The sequence below is a fragment of the Wyeomyia smithii genome, chromosome 1 (assembly GCF_029784165.1).
Source record: "Wyeomyia smithii strain HCP4-BCI-WySm-NY-G18 chromosome 1, ASM2978416v1, whole genome shotgun sequence".
Taxonomy (NCBI): domain Eukaryota; kingdom Metazoa; phylum Arthropoda; class Insecta; order Diptera; family Culicidae; genus Wyeomyia; species Wyeomyia smithii.
This window is the reverse complement of record NC_073694.1, coordinates 130,697,322-130,715,492: the sequence shown is the minus strand read 5'-3', so window position 1 is coordinate 130,715,492 and position 18,171 is coordinate 130,697,322. Positions and strand designations below refer to the sequence as shown.

The following is an 18,171-nucleotide window of genomic DNA, read 5'->3' as shown; positions in this document are numbered from 1 at the left end:
TGTTGGGTCTTTCATGTATGGGTGACGAAATTGATAAAGCATGAAACCGTTCAACTGAACTGTCAGATATAGGCGATAATCGGCAGAAAAGCAATCAAAGATAAAAAACATAAGGGATGTCAACTGCATCAGTGCCCTAGACACGGTTCATTAAGCTTGAATCGATTGTACTCAAATTGGTCATACGCTTGCTGCCGTACCAATACAGGCGTACGGTTTTGTGACTTGAGGCGGCATATAGAAATCAGCTTTGCACTCGACCAAGGCTGACGAAACTATCCCAGATAGTGTTGATGCTATATCCTTCATCTCTCATATAATGGCTTGGAGCCAAAAGTAAACGGCTCGTCTCAAAAACGGCTCATTTCATCGTATTATAAAATCAAAATAATTGGAAATAAAAGCACATCGAGGACAGACAACATTGATGATTGTTTGTTTTTATTTAGTTATAAAAATAATCTGTTTATTTAAATAAAAAAAATCAGATTAGTATTACAGTTTGTTTCGAATGAATAAAACTGAATAAAACAGAGAAAATGAATTGTGAAAATGTAAGTTTAATTTATTTGATCATTTTTTATTAGCGATCTCTCTTTTAATCAGCAAACCACATTTACTGGGATACATTTGAAGCAATTCGAATTTGCACTACACTCAAAAATGCGATTAACTGTACTCGTGGCCACTAACACTCCCAATGCAAGTGCATTTGCATTGCACCCCAAATATTACTCAACCATTTCGACTGTGACATTGATATAAAGCAAAAAATCACAGGAGGGTTGTGTGCAAAGCCACGACCGCAAGGTTGAAGTAGAATACTTTTACACAGCTCTACTTACGGCTGTACAATAACCTACGGCCGGGCGAATCGGTTCGCGCCGCTTTTCGCGTTTAGCCTGGCAGAGGCCTAATGCGCACGGCCAACACAATAGAAAGGTGTTTTCACATTGAAAATTAGACACGGCTTTACTGGAGTAAGTGTCAGAAAATGCATCTACCGCTAATACCGCCGCTATCGTACGAAAGCGCATCGTTTCATGTGGCGAATAATATCAACAACGAAAAATGACGCGCGTCTAAGCACACCCGAACTGTTTCGCCGTGTCTCTTCCATTTACTCCTTATAACATCGGCCTCATGGAAGTACCGGCTGCACCTACCGCTGAGTCTGTTACCATACTGCTACTGGTACTCAAAGCTATTAACTATTCAAATTAAGTGTTTTATTTGTCCTCAAAAGAACAATTGTTCAATTTCATATCGGAGTTTTTCCATTTTCTTATGTTCTTTAGACGAATTATTCCACAATTCGCATTTGATTTTTGTATCCAGCGAATAAACACCGATGGTGCTCTCACAGACGCAACGATTTAACCCCTAACCATATTGCGGCTTGTAACATCAAGCGAGCCCCCTCCCCCATCGTAGCATATCGTCACAAAATCAGGACCTCCCTCTAGATAATTACGTAGCTTTATATCAACAAACCCCTCCCCTCCCCCACATGGTAATTATTTTTTTTTTTGCAAATTTCATTATCAAAAACATACCTTGTGTCATAAATGAACAACAAGAGACAAGGAAGTAATAAAAATAACCCAAAACATACAGAACAGTGATAAAAAAGAACAATTAAGAAAAAATTCGAATTTCTCTTCTTAGTTTCAAATTTGCTTGCTTGACTTGACCCCCCACCCTCCCCCTTGACATTTTTCGTCACAAAACTGCAAACCTCCTCCTCCCCCCTCGACTGTTACGTCATTTATGAATGTTCCCTTGCTCGCTGTTGCGTGTTGCATCATGTTGCAACTTGGCAGCTGGGAGACAACGAAATTCTGTTCATGCTGATTGATTGAATCGACTTCATATTAGCTCTGCATAGTCGAACTAACTGTCTTTGTGAATGCGTTCTAACAGGGCAGTCTTTTATTCAAATTCGGTTATGCTGATCACAGCCTTTGCGCTGCCCCAACAGTGGGGGGTTAACTAAATAAAGTAAAAATTAGACATCTACAACAGAATTTGATTGCATCCCGCACAGAATGTCTGCTTGTGTTGATGCCAGAAAATTATTACCCTTCAATTATTTGTTTATTTGCCTTGAAAAAGGCATTTTGCGGTTCAAAATCGGTTGCTGATCGCCTGATCGCGAAACTTTGAGCTGCCCTAACAGTGGGGAAATTAAGATATACGGACAACATGCACTGTGGAAGCTATTTCACATTCAGTAAAGTAGACGGGTGCGACAGATTTAAATTGCTAGGATCCATCACAGAATGCTTGCTTGCGTTGTCAAAAATTATTAACTTTCAATGACTTGTTTATTTGCCTTGAAAAAGGCATTTTGATTTTCAAAATTGGATTTCCTGATGGCAATCTTCATACTGCCCCAACACGGGGGGAATAATGGCTGTCTGGCGACACACGCTGAGAAGAACCGCGCTGCTCCTTAGACGTGGTGACCAACCACAGGGCAAGTGCTGCTGCTAAGGAAGGACGACTGCTGTTGTCGCTGTCTAGAACTATTATGAGTGGCTTCGGCTGAAACAGGCTCTTATATAGGCCAAATAGCATGTTTTCAATTGCAAGGTATATGATTCTATCGACCGTGCTTGGGAAGCAATCATATAACGACCAATCACTGGTTGAATTTTTCGTTTTGACAAGGCTTGACTATTTTCAATAGTACAATAGTGTGAATAATAAAATTACATTGAACTTCTTTTGGGAAGAATCTTAGGAGATTTTCCAATCTATTGCTACAAGAACGAAGCAAATCCATTGAATAATAACCGATTTATTAGCATTTGAAATTGGACATATTTTTCACTTTTTTCGGTTTTAGATTTTCATTTCACATCCCTATGTAGCCGAACTTCCTGAGAGAAGTATTCTACTTCAAAAAAACTGCAAGAGAACATCTATCAGCTGATTTGATTACGTGGGTACTGCATTGCATCCGAAAGTGGGGCCATTTGACAGAACGTGCATCTTCGCTAAAGTTCCGATGTCAGTGTTCGTTGGAAATTTCCTACGATTACTCAATTGATTTGAAGCGCTTTTTCTCTAATGAATGGATTTGTCACTTTTGCATTACATGTCGGAAATATTGTCGTTCAACAGTTTGCCTGACAGCCGTTCAATGACATTGTCTGCCTTAATGTGTTTCATTTGTTCATAGTGTTGTGTACCGCGTGTATTCAGTGTCTGTTATTGATCGACTTTCGTAATATTTTGAAAAGTGTTGTACATTAGTCGAAGTACAATTCATTGTATACGTTACAAAGCGCCACTGTCACTGACTTTACGAAGAAAGGAACATTAAACTTGGGTAAGTATTAAGTGTGTTTCAATGTAAATAAAAAATTAATAATTCTTTATGGTGGTTTTCGTGCGACTTACCGAAAATACTGACTCTCGAATGCCCCAAAACAAAAAATCTTACGTTAACGAGCGTAAATATGGTAGGTAAATAAAACAGCCTGTTACTTTCACAAATACTTTAACATCCGAACCGGTAATCACTTACTCGTTCAACTTGCTGGGAACCGGCAACAATTGTTTACAAAATCTTTGCCGATGACGTACATAAATTGTTCTAAAATATTGCTTAAAGGCAAAAGTAATTCTTGAACCTGTGTTTTGAAGTTGTCTGGAATTTCTCTCACTACGAGATCGGCTTTTTAACGTAAAATAGGCTCTGATGTATTATTCTGAGCAAAAAGAACTTGCACAGTAATGTCTCTTGTAAAAATTATGTGTTTTATTTGCAGAAGTCAGAATTAAGTCAGAATGTGAAATTTGTGATCGTCATCCTAATAATTATTTTTAAATATCCGGTGTGTTGTACCTGATAAAATTTAATCTTCTTTTGAAGTCATTGAATTATATAGCAAAAACACCTAATCCATTATGGAAAAATAATTTGCTTCTGAAGTAAAAGGTGTAGAAAACCAATCGTTTAGCTTTTATTGATTTAATTAAATTTCACATTTTAAATTTATTGTTAAAATGTGAAATTTAATTAAATGAATTAAAGTTAAACGATGGGTTTTCTACACCTTTTACTACACATTTTATTATTAGGTTAACAAATCTCAATTAAAGTCTTGAATCGTCGTAATCACTGTCAAAGGCTCCTTCATAATTTGGCAAACGTTTTATTTTCTGTTTGTTTGCTGAAAGCTGAAGCAATAAAACATGTTGCGATTTTCATGTAGATTTCAAGTTTTATTCGTTCTAGTGCACGGCACACTGCTTGACTCAACGATAGCATAATTGACTCACACGTCGTAGCTTACAAAAAACGCTTAGAGCTTGATCGTTACCAAATAACTGTTGGCTAATTTAGTTCATCGTCTCCCTTCTGATATCCGCACAGAAGAAGCAAATTTACGTCCCATGCGATGCTTTATCGGAGACATTTCAGCGCGGTGCTGGGTGATGTTACACAAATTTCACGAAACACGGCCGTCATAAAATTCACAGTTTTTCACAAGTCTTTTACCGCTTTCAGAGTAATTTCGCAGACTTGTGGTAATTTGAACCCAACGAACGATGAATGTAGTGCGATATCTTGCAACGACGGGAAAATATCAAAAATGTATGGAAAACAACTGTGGAAAAAAGAAGAGGCGCAAAAAATCAACAACCATTACTGCCTGCGCGTAGCAATTTATGGAATGAATAGCATGTGTACACATTTATTTACACGTTCGCAGCTTCGCCACGGATACTGTAGCCGATACATGGTAGACTTGGCACCCTGCTTGCACCCTCCATATTCACCCAACTATGACCGCGTGACGCTCACGATGTGATTAGGCAGTTAGCGAACGGTTGCCATTAAGCCTGTATCAGACTAACTATTGCAGCAGTCAACCGCTACCGTTCCGTTCTTTTTCGACCAATCAAAACACAGCGGTCGACCGTCGCTTGTTGTTGTTGCAAAAAATAGAATCTTTTCTATTTCTGCCGCCGACCGTTCCCAACGGTTGCCGGCTGCTGTCATTGACATGGCGAAGGCAAACGAATCTCTTTACACCTACACAAGACCACATATAGAGACTTGACAAATGAAAATGTGTGCTTCTCTTTTTGGCACACACGACAGCCAGTCAAAACATTGATAGCACCGGCAACGCTGGTTGGCGATGTCAATTTTCGACCAACGCACACTGGCAAAAATGAATCCAAATTCCCACTAATTAAAAACCGCTGAGCTGGATACCTTAAATATAGCATTTCTTATGTAAAATTGGTCAACAAATTGATTGGCGATGGTTTCATTTTGGTTCATGCTATATTTAAGGTATCCAGCCGAGCGGCTTTTAATTAGTGGGAATTTGGATTCATTTTTGCCAGTGTGCGTTGGTCGAAAATTGACATCGCCAACCAGCGTTGCCGGTGCTATCAATGTTTTGACTGGCTGTCGTGTGTGCCAAAAAGAAAAAAACACATTTTCATTTGTCAAGTCTCTATATGTGATCTTGTGTAGGTGTGAAGAGAATCGCATGTCAATGACAGCAGCCGGCAACCGTTGGGAACGGTCGGCGGCAAAAATAGGAAAGATTCTATTTTTTGCAACAACAACAAGCGACGGTCGACCGCTGTGTTCTGATTGGTCGAAAAAGAACGGAACGGTAGCGGTTGACCGCTGCAACGGTTAGTCTGATACAGGCTTTAGACCCAGTGCAAAGCGGTAGCCGATAGAAAATTAAACGGAAAAGCGGGTAGCGTAAGGGAGACAACTGTTTTGCTACATATAGTCGAACAACATGCATATCAGATCCAACCGTGCTGTTTCTTCCACTACCTTCTGTTATTGAGAACGATAATGAAACGAACATGATGCTATTAGGTACTAGTAGTACAAGATTTTCAAAATATATTTGTTACCATTTTTGTGTTGAAAGCTAGTTTCCACCATTATTGGTAGGAGCTCTGAAGGCATTCACTTTTGAGTATTCATTGTAACAGCTCATTGCAATGAAGCAGTTGAGTTAACGTATTTCGATAGACCGACATTTTTTCGAAGCATAAGATCAAACTGATGTGCAGTCTAGAGCCAACTAAAGTTTCTTTTGTCTATAGTTTACCTGTTAGTTTTCATGGCCCACCAATATTCGTTGTGCAGTAATAGCAATGACTGGAATAAATGCTCCACTCCCAAAGCCGCCCATGCCACACAAATGCTCGAAGAACACTCTCGAAATTTTAATTTGATAGATGGGGAAATGAGAAGTGCTTGAAAGTACTATAAATCAGTATTAAATCGTTATCTTCCGCTTCCCCGGGCTGCGAATGTTCCCCACCAAACTTGTCTGTCTTTCAACTGCCGGTTGAAAACGAATGAATAAATAAAAATATATAAATTTATGATAACTTTTATTATTTAACAGCTTTCGGCGACGATCAGGCCAAACCATTCACACAGGCCAGTCAGCGGGAGAGTTTGCACCGGTTGAAAAGAGTATGAGAAGAACACTTGAACAGCATCATGCACACTAGTTTATTATTATTATTAGTTTCATTAAAAATTTATGACACATGCGCGCATCGGTTACAGCTCGGCAACCCTGAGATGTCTATTTGGCTTTATTTTCAAACCAGTGAAGTGCACTTTAGCATACCTACGGCTAGCGTTCGGCAAATCCTCACTCTGTTGGTCAGCAGCGTGGTGCTTCGTAGCAATGGCGTAGTATTGTTAGGCCCACTCAAAAATATCATTTTTGGATATTTCTAGCAGCAGCAAATACTTGTAGTATGTATAGCTAAATGTAGCTAATGCAATACTTAAAGATCATCGAGGTTTGCTAGCGAATGCAAGTGCGTAGGGATACTAAAGTCAAGAAATTAGTTCTTTCTCATTGAATTGTGATAAATAAAATAACTTTATTTTTTTTTTTAAAAACCATAAATAATAGCATTAAATTTAATACAATTCACAGAGAACAGTGTCGGGATTTTCATGCAGAAGTACACAAAATTGTATATGTCCGGCTTGATGCTATATCGTACTAGTTTACAAACAGACCGATCATAAATAAAGATCGCGTTCAATAAAAAGCTTGATAACACTGGTCGACAAAAATGAAAAATGTGTTGCCCTAAAACTCAAAATAGTTGCTCTAGAAAGATTATAGCTTTTCAACCATTCCTGTGAATTTTGGTACTCCCTGTCTGCAGAAGTGTGTTTAAGCGCGGCAGAGTAAAAAATGAAAAAAATAGCTTCACTAGGGGTACCCAAATCCACAGGAATGGTCAAAAAGCCTTTATCTTTCATTTATTTCTAGTTTGAGCTCTAGAGTAAAACCTGTGTTTACCAGTGTAATTTTGACATCAAGGATGTTTACTTTTGTATCAGCGCTTCAACTGGTTCTCCTAGATACCGAAAATTTGATTTCCCGGAAATGTGCTTTGGAACTGAGGAATTATAAGTAAATAATAAAAAACTTATACGATTATTGTTTCAAAACACAAAATTACTTCAACAGGCCATTGAAATGGATTCAGGTATTTTTGGTGATTTTAGCTTAGGTTTGCTTAGGTAGGGTATCGAACGTCTTCGTCAGTGGTTTTCTTCGACAGTTTTTCTGCAGCAATCTTATGCAAAAGGGGGTCGAAGAAAACCACTGGTGAAGACGTTCGATACCCTACTTGAAATCATCAGCGTTCGCATCTACCGCAGTGCGAATATAGATTTAGACTACTACCTTATGGCTGCATCGCTCAAAACTCTCAACAGTGTATAATACTTCCCGATGTAGAACACCGCGACTAAGCATTGAGCAGCGGGGTTGCATAAGAATACGTGCAGTAACTGGAGGTAGCGCTACCCACTGAAAAGCAGCTTGGTGCAGCTACATGAAGACCAAGATCGCGTAGCGATTGAAGAGATATACCAAGCTAACGACACTTGAAAGTTCCACGAGAAGCTGAACAGCTCTTGCAAAAGCTACGTACACGGCAGCTTCCTTACAGATGAGTGTGAGGTTATTGAAAGGTGAAAGCAGCAAAGGACAGTATTGCAATTTCTCTTGGTGTACGACCAGAAGACAACAGAATTCCAGCCCCTGATCCCCTGAAGTTAGTGGAGAAGATCAATCTTCTGAAAAACTAAAAACATCAAAGCTCCTGGAGTTGGTTAACTTCCCAGTGAGCTATTGAAATACGGTGAAGAAACACTCTTGCTTTCTTAGTGCCAAATTGGCCGATTTTGCTGCTCGTTACGAAAATATCCTGCTTAGTGAAGACTTTAACGTCAATTTGTCCCAGCCAAGTAGGAGACAGGCGCAATTCAAATCCATGCTAACAAGCTTCGCCATGTCCTCTATCGGCGAAGAACCCACGTTTTTTTATAGAGATGGTTGTTCGCAGCTGGATTTGTTTATAACAAGCTGCAGCGATAAGGTTCTGCGTTTTAATCAGGTAGGCTTCCCTGGACTGTCACAACACGACCTCATTTTTGGCTCTCTGGACTTTGATGCGAGGTGTCTTCAAAGGATCGATACGTATCGAGATTATATCAACTTCAACCCTGCCACACTGCAGAACGCTATCCTTTCCGTTCTCTGGGATACTTTCTTTGCGACTCACGATCCAAACGACCTGGTCGATATCTTCAACTCTAAAGTAAAGCAAATTCATGACGATTGCATTCCTCTTCGCACAGTCAAGGCAAACAAATCAACCAACCCGTGGTACAACAATGAAATTCGGAAAGTTATGTTAGAACGTGATTTAGCGTACGCAGACTGGATCAGAGCACCAATAGAAGCTAAGGATGAAGCACGTCAACGGTATATCGTCCTGAGAATTAGCACAAATACGATGGTATCGACGGCAAAAACGCGCCGTTTAAATCGTTTTTTGGATGATCAAATCCCGTCAGACGTCCTTTGGAAGCGACTGAAAAGTATTGGAGTGGGTAAAAATAAATCATCAATTGTGTGTGAGTTCCATCCTGATGAAGTGAATTGCACATTTTTGTCGAGCTACATCCAGAGCGATAATTACAGTGAGCGGAGAAGATCGATGCCAGACTCGCCTTACAGTTTCTTCTTCCGTCCAGTGGAGTCATGGGAAGTGGTGAACGTAATATGCAGCATTACTTCAAATGCAACAGGTCTGGATGGTTTGCCGATTAAATTCATAAAAATAATTCTGCCCTTAGTTGTCCAACAAATGACATATATGTTTAACCGCCAAATTGAGACATCATCCTTTCCATCTTGCTGGAAGCAGGCCAAGATTATTCCACTACGCAAGAAACCGCATTTGAGTGCTCTGTCAAATCTCAGGCCTATCAGCATCCTATGTGCCCTGTTAAAGGCATTCGAAAAATTGCTGAAGCAGCAGATGTCATCATTTATTACGGAGAATAACCTGCTATCAGATCATCAGGCTGGTTTTCGTAAAGGGCAAAGCATACAAACAGCAGCGGTTCGTGTTTACGATGATCTAGCAAAAACGCTCGACAGAAAGGGTTCAGCCATACTGCTCTTGTTGGACTTCTCCAAAGCCTTCGACACAATCCTCCACCGAAAACTTTGCTCGAAGCTGGAAACTCAGTTCAACTTCGCCGTTTCTGCTGTTAATTTAATCGAGTCATATCTAACGGAACGTGCTCAAACAGTATTTTGTGGGGATCAACGGTCCGAAGTAGGCTTCCCAACTTCCGGTGTTCCTCAAGGTTCGGTGCTTGGACCTCTACTTTTCTGTTGTCACGTCAACGATTTACCTTCCGTGCTCAAGTACTGCTCCATACAGATGTATGCAGATGACGTTCAGCTGTATGTCCGTGGCCTTGGTCCCTATTCCCGCGAAATTATTAGGATGATTAATAGTGATCTTGCAAGAATTTTTGAATGGTCCCAACGAAACCAGCTATTCGTTAATCAATCAAAAAGCAAAGCAATGTTCCTGAAGTGTCGTCGCAGAAACGCTGCTCCAACAAATCTATTATCCTCGGTTATAATGGATGGACAAGTTATTGAGTGGACGGAGAATGCCAAAAATCTTGGGTTCATTTTCCAGGCGGACTTGCAATGGGATAGGCTGATAAATCAGCAATGTGGAAAAATCTACGCTAGCCTACGATCACTCTACGGCTCTGCCTCCGCTACCTCCAGAGCCACACGCCTAAAGTTGTTAAAACATTTATGCTACCACACTTCATGTTCGGTGAATTACTCCACGTTAGACCAAGTGCAGGCTCCATGGATAGGCTACGAGTCGCACTGAATTCCTGTGTACGTTTCGTTTACGGGTTAAACCGTTACGCACACGTAAGCCAGTTTCAGAAAACCCTGATTGGATGTCCGCTGGAGAATTTCTACAGATAGCGCTCATGTGTATTCATGCGCAAACTGATCAGACAGCATTCCCCAACATTACTGTTTGAGAAGCTTTTACCACTTCAAGGACGTCGCTTGCAGAACCTGCTAATTCCTCCCAACAACTCGACTGGCTACTCCAATTCTCTGTTTGTTAGAGGTGTGACTAACTACAACTTGATACCTTTTGCTATTAAACGATCAACTTCTGAAACAGTTTTTAAGAGGGGCTGCCTCGAGTATTGGAACCGTAATTAGTGTAAGCAGCTAAGATAATTGTTTTGATTAAGTTTAGATAGTGAGACGTTAAGAAACCCGCAGGTAGCAAATTAAAGAAGGTTCGCCTTTACGCTACCAGGTAAAGAAATAAATAAATAATAATAAAACACTGGATAGAACGGTGCACCGCAGTTGCCAGGATTTTGACCAATCGACGATGGATCGATTGGATATACAGTAAAGTTCTTTTTTACACGATTCTACGTAACGTGCAAAAAAAAACCGTGTAAAAAAAACCGCGTTATTTGGAAAAACGTCGTAAAAAACCGCGTTATTTGGAAAACGTCGTTAAAAGAACCGTGTAAAATAAAACCGTGTAAAAATGAAACTGTGTAAAAAACAGCCTACTATAGTCTGTTACCGTTATTGTTGCTAACTGTAACAATTTTACGCGAAGACGAAAAATCGTGCAAAAAAAAACGTGTAAAATAAAACCGCGTTATTTGAAAAAAAAAAAAACGACGTAAAATAAACGCGTTATTTGGAAAATCGTTGTAGAAAAGAACCGCGTAAAACAGAACCGTGTAAAAAAAAAACATGTAAAAAAAGACTTTACTGTATGTGGTTTGAGTATCGGGGACACTCTCGAAACCAGCGTTGCAAAGCGAGCGAGAAGCAAAACCATTCTCCTCCTCTCTACTTGAGAACAAGACGCTACGCTTCTCAAGGATTTTGCACACACACTTTCGAAATACTTTTTCTTCTTCATGCATTCCTCTGAGTAGCAGCAGGCGCGCACCGACACAAAAACTCTTCTGTATTGCTACTTAGCGACTGTGAAAGAGTACACGAGTTCCTGCTAGCGAGTAGGAGTACTCGACTAGGAGGAGTGCTTGAAAACCTGTGCTCGAAATCCACCCGGTTTTGCTTCGTGCACCGACAGCCGAGCGTGGGGTAAGAATTTGTAAAGTACCGCGTACTGGAACGTGTAGGGTATCGGACTGCTTTGGTAAGTTTTTATAGCAGTTTAATTTAAAACATGCCGAAGCAAACCGCTACCGAAGTAGTCCGTTACCTTATTTGAAATATTTTTTGTCCCTCCTCAACTATCGTAATGCATCTAGAAACAATTGTACTCAGCTGGTTGTGCTCGCGAGAAGAGACTACACGCGAGTCAAAGAGTAGGCGCGCGTGTGTGCATATGATCTCGGGAGCAAATGCGAGCAAGAAAGACAGCGAGAAAGAACGAGAAATAGCTTGAATTGAGAATACTACAGTATGTGATATCGGCACCCACGAGAACCTCACTTGAGATGTTGCATGCTGTTTATGAGTGAGAATAACAACACTGCTCGAAACTCGAATATGTTTACTGTTTCTAGAAATGTTTAGAAGAGCGGAGGATAATAAGAGTGGCATCATATTGAAAAAAAAAAACCCTCAACTGTTTGGCTACATGAAAGCGAGAGGTTCAAGAGGAGATAGTGCATAAACCACCCACCTTGAGTTCAAATTCATCGGCGTATTATGACAAGAAACCACCGCATCCGGAAGACTCCCCGATCGAGTGAAATTCGTCACCGCACAAAATTAATCATCTTTTCTACCTTACCAGTCAGCTCCAGGCCGAAGGTCCCTTGCTGTTCGAAGAAGTCGTCTTCATTCAATTCGGTCCAAGGCTACAGATCGCCAGCCATGTCGTCTGCGGTGGCCCCGAAGGCTGTCTTCCACTTGATGCTCGCTGCTTTACCTAATTTCAGGCGGATCGTTGTCGAGAACCACCTTCACCGGGTTGTCATCCTTAGGAACATGTCCAGCACAACGCAGCCTCCTGATTTTCGCCGTTTGGACTATTAGTGGTTCTCTCAGCAGTTGACCCGCGATTCATCCTAATTCGCTATAATCCATCTAACATCATCCGTCTCTTTTTACCTAGATGGTTCGCAGCACCTTCCGTTAGAGGACTCCAAGGTCCTAGTCTCGTGGCCGTAGAGGACTACCGGTCTGATCTATGTTTTGTTCATGGTCAACTTCGTGTTTACTCGACGCCCTCCGGAGTTCAAAGTAGTCACGATTTCCTGCCAAAAGGCGTCGAAAGATTTCTCTGTTGGTGTCATTGTCAGCCGTTATCAGTGAGTTCAGGTACATGGACTCATCAACCACCTCAATTTCATCACCGCTAATCTGAATTTGTTGTTAGAAGTTAACCCTGTCTACTCTCAAAGCTCTTCCTCTTATGTACTCAGTCTTCGACGTTTTTAAAGCTAGTTCAATCCGCCCGATTCAGTCTTCATTCTGATGTACGTGTCCGTCATCTCGTGCTACAATGGCTCGTGCTACAATGTGAATATCATCGGTAAAGCTAAAGAGCCTCACATACATCCTGAATATCGTGCAACTTGTGTCGATACCTGCCCTACATATTACACCTTCCAAAGAGATGTTAAATAAGAGGCACGATAATTCATCACCCTGCCGTAACCCTCCCGAAATTGTTCCAGAAACTCGAACTACGCACATCACCCGATACATCATCGACTTAACCAATATAGTCAATTTATCCAGAAAATCGTAATTGTGCATAATCTGCCATAGCTGATCTCAATCGATTGTGCCTTTCGCCGATTCAAAGTCGATGAATAGATGGTATGTGGGCACGTTGTAATAATTTTTGCATTTCTGCAGGACCTGCCATACCGTGAATATTCTGTCCTTGGTGACTCCCATGAAAGCCTGGTATTGCCCCAAGAAGTTTCTCGCAAACGGTTATAGGTGATGGTATAGAATCTGGGAGAGTATCTTATAGGTGGCGTTCACCAGTGTGATTGCAGGGTAGTTTCAGCAATCCAGCTTGAGTGCAGAGTAATTTCAGCAATCCGAGAGCGCACAGTATCCTCGATCCACTACTCCAGTACTACCTCCTCCTTCCAAATTTTGTCAGCAACCCAGTGTAGCGCTTCAGCTAGTTGATCATCTTTAGGACACTCCCGGTAATCCTCTACGGCCATGAGACATGGACTATGCTTATGAAAAACCAACGCGCCCATGTGATCTTCCAACGTAAGGGGTTGCGTCACATCTTCGGTGGACTGCTTGAGGAGCCATTTATCGGTCACACCGCTAAGATTGGCAGGGGCCGGGAATGTCGTAAGGATTTCGGAAAACAGTACGGTAAAGATGGCCCTTAAAACCAATCCGTTATCCGACGAGGCGGAGAAGGTGGATCGTTCAGGTGGAAGACAACCTACGGTCCGTAGGCAGGCTGCGGAGCTAGTGAACTGGAATAATGGACCGGTTGGATTGAGGTCGGCTCTTACATACAGCAAACCCAATCCGCACGAGAGTCACAAATGAAATAGTTCTTTTTTCTTAGAATTGTTACGTGAATGTCTTAAAAATAATATAGAAACAGTTTATGTAATTGATTAACGGTTACTTTTTATAGAAAAATTTGTGCGAATTTTCTCACAAGAGACACTAAAGCAATGATTAAAAAACAAATATTTAATTTTTTGTCTCTGTGGCAATTGAACTACAATATATTTATTTTGCTCTGAAGAGTCACAGATGAAATTATTTTTCTTTAGAAACGAAAGTATTTTTTCTCAGTAAGTAGTCACGGTGATAATTTGAAGTACGAGTGGCATTTTGTCTTAGAATAGTCACCAAGTCATTAAGAAGTACGGGTAAATTTTTCTGGTAAATTCAAGGTGACTTTTCATAGCAATAGTTTCCTTAATTAGTCACTGTGACTCTCATAAGAAAATATGTGTCAGAAGTTTTGTTTAAAAGAATATGTGACATTTTAAAACAAATATAAGTCACAGTGATTTTGGCAATCATCTTTTTTGGTTTAAATAAATATCAGAAAAAGTAAACATCGGGCATTGTCCGACAAATGTTACTATTAAGTCACCGTGAATTTTTAAAGGAAAATTATATCAAATGTGAATGTGAATGTGGCGGAGTTTGGTTAATTATCCCTTTTCAATCAAGTAATGAAAGAAGGATTACCTCATTTTAATAAGGTCACATATTCCCTTAAACTAACGTTCGATTAATATTTTATCACAAGAGCACTCATATCAAGTAATTTTTTTTGACGAATCAAGATAGGATCTATGATCGTTATCGAGAAGAATGCATCTCTTTTTTACGGAAGCCACCAAGAATAATTGGTGACGAACACCTAAAGTTCGTTGGCTCATTAAAATGGAGACGATGATTGCTAAAATCGGTAGAAGTGTGTATTATAAAATCAAACCATGATGTGATTTAGACGTTTTCCTGGAAAACGTTCATATATTTTATAACTAGGTTATAGCAAGATTTACATATGAACAGACATTTGCGCAAAAAGAGCAACAAATTCAATTTTTCGTGTTTCGAGAATATTCTAAATTTTACTAATGCAATCTAAAACCTTATTTTTATGAGGGCGCATGAAAATTTTAAGGGGTAGGCCATATACTTTTCCCACGAAAATGGGATTGCATGTAAAAATAGCTCTTGGCATTTATCGCAATTCCGCAATTTGTTTAATGTTTTTATTAATATGTACACAGTTAAACATTTCATCGGCGACATAAAAAAATCTAAAATTGCAATGGTCGGGATTTGGTCACGAATAAATTATTTTATTTTGAAACTTTGTCACGGAAAATATTCATGAATGTTATGATGAGAACACCACTAGCGATGATAATTTAAAAAAACCTAAATTAATCCACCTAGCGGTCAGACCCAGCCTTTCTCATTCAAACTTATTATTTGTAAAAATAGATTTACATGAACGCTTCAATCCAATAAATGTGTATTCACTTTTTGGGTTCTAAAATAATGATGTTGTAATAGAAGTATAAAATATGAAATTTGATGTAATGTGAATGCTCAAAAAATAGCTAAACAAAAGAAATGACTCTTCATTTCGAACAATTCAATCACGTGCGATACCGGGAACATTCAAATGGTACGATACCACATTTAAATTATATTGTGGCAACTTCTTTCCATAACTTTTGAACCACATATCAAATTGTTATGAAGTTTGTTATTTGTAAGTTTGAGAGATGACCCGTTCGTATGACACTAGTTCTGTTCAAATAAGTCGTGTAATCTCTGAGATAATAGAATTTCGTTGTTTTATTAACAATTTAATACATAACGGTTGCTTAGTTCGATTATAATCAAATAAAATGGGAACGTATAGGGCAGCCAAACTTTGAAACCACGTGTTCAATCATAATTCATCAGTTAACCCTTAACTAGCCCGTTCATCTGACAATACTATTGATCAAATCGGTTGTGTACTTTCTGAGATAATGAAGTTCCGTGATTTTCACAATTCGGTACATTACAGACGAAGTTACAGTTCGATTACAGTGAAAATCAATAGGGTGTTATGAGGCAGCTAGACCTTTCATTTGACACTAATTTCGTGAAAATCGGTTCAGCCATCTCTGAGAAAAGTGAGTGAGTTTATGTATTCTTCGAAATATGTTTCTTTTCATAGCTAGATTCCACATTTTTAAACATAACAGGCAAAGTAATATTCCGATTGCAAAAAAAAATCAATAGGGTCTTATGGGGTAACTAGACCTTTCATATGACACTGATTTTGTGGAAATAGGTCCAGCCATCTCTTAGAAACATGAGTGAAATTTAACAGTATTCAGAAGACGTTACTTTTCATAACTTTTGAACCACAAGTTCAATCCATATAAAATTCAAAAGTTAAGGGTTTTTAAGATAGCCCGTTCATTTGATATCAATTTTATTGAAATCGGTTGTGTGGTTTCTGAGATATTGATGTTTCGTGATTTTTACATTTTCAAACATAACTTCTTAAATAAAAATCCAATTACAATGAAATTAAATAGGGTCTTAAGGGGCAACTAGAACTTTCATTTGCATATAATTTCATTGAAATCGGTCCAACCATCTCTGAGAAAAGTGAGTGAGTTTAAGTAGTCTTCGGAATATGTTTCTTTTCAAAGCTAGATTTCACATTTTTAAACATAACAGGCAAAATAATAGTCCGATTGCAAAAAAAATCAATAGGATCTTATGGGGTAATTGGACCTTCCAAATGACACTGATTTTGTGCAAATCGGTTCAGCCATCTCTGAGAAACATGAATGAGATTAAACACTCTCCAGAACACATTGAATAACTTCTGAACCACACGTTCAATCTTCATGAAACTCAGAAGTTAAGGGTTTTTTTTAAGTAGCTCGTTCATTTAAAACCAATTTTGTTGAAATCGGTTGTGTAGTTTCTGAGATATTAATGTTTCGTGATTTTCACATTTTTGAACATAACCTCTAAACTTAAAATCCGATTGCAATGAACTTCAACAAGGTCTTATGAGGCAACTAGACCTCTCATTTGCAATTAATTTCATGAAGATCGGTTCAGCCATCTCTGAGAAAATCGAGTGAGATTGGGAGAGCGTTACATACACACACATACACACACACACACACACATACAGAAAATGCTCAGCTCGTCAAACTAAGTCGATTGATATACGAGATTTGACCCTTAGATTAGATTTGAGTACTTTTATACCTTTGGTTTTTCCAGTGATTGCTATACCTTTCTAGGAGAAAGGTAAAAATAGACTACCATTAGACTACCAATAGACTCAAACTACCAACTACTAACAATCAAACTACCAATAGACTGACCATTTACAGAACATATTCTTCATACGAAAATGAATCTTCTCTTAAAGGTCACCAACATGTCATTTGTGCGGACTGGGAAGGCCACACCACGGCTTAGGACTGTTTGGTAAGGTAAGTAAGCTGTTGGGCCTTCACAAGTGTCCCTACCGGGGTAGATTACGTGATCTTTGCTACAGTTACTCATTCGTCTTGAGGTGATGATGCCTCGGGTTGATCTTGGAAAACGATACTGGTCTTAGAAGCCAGCAATGTCCGCAGTTGATCAAGATCAGGTGAAATGGCACAAAGATATCGCCAAAATTATACCTGGGAGTAGCAAATCCCTCTTAATGCGTATGTCATCTCGTTTTTATGTTAGGTATAGTTTAGATTTATATAAAGTTCAGATGACTACTGACTACTTAAACACTTGAGGTTTTTCGTGATCCTAGCACGCCTTTACTTCCTGCTCCTCAATCGTCCATATAAATACAGAATAATATTCATATTTGCGCCTTGAACATTTGCAAACCATTCATTCCCCTTTCCATAAGTCAGAATTCCATAAGTTCCAGTAATCGATTACTTTATGGTTCCATATGAGTGTTTTATGAGTCTCACTTAGTTTTTTTAGGTATTTCATCGGTGCGTTAGAACACAAGGAAAAGAACTACGGCATATTCCGAACGATCGGTTTATGAATATTTTCACGAGACAACAAAAAAATCACCCAAAGTGGATATCAACCGAGTACACTAAGGTCGCTTTTCACGGGGCTTTTGAAGTAGAATACTTCTCTCAGGAAGTTCGGCAACATAGGGATGTGAAATGAAAATCTAAAACCGAAAAAAGTGAGTAATATGTCCAATTTCAAATGCTAATAAATCGGCTGGCATTCGACGGATTTTCTTCGTTCTTACAGCAATAGATTGGAAAATCTT

The 18,171-nt window shown here is 39.3% G+C and overlaps 1 long non-coding RNA gene across 1 annotated transcript; it reads left to right on the top strand.

The window, feature by feature from the left end:
- Nucleotides 1-3,020: 3,020 nt before the first annotated feature.
- LOC129718791 (uncharacterized) lies at nucleotides 3,021-18,071 on the top strand. Its single transcript, XR_008727045.1, has 3 exons — nucleotides 3,021-3,337; nucleotides 17,299-17,362; nucleotides 17,865-18,071. It is a non-coding gene; the product is annotated as an uncharacterized LOC129718791 (long non-coding RNA).
- Nucleotides 18,072-18,171: the final 100 nt, after the last annotated feature.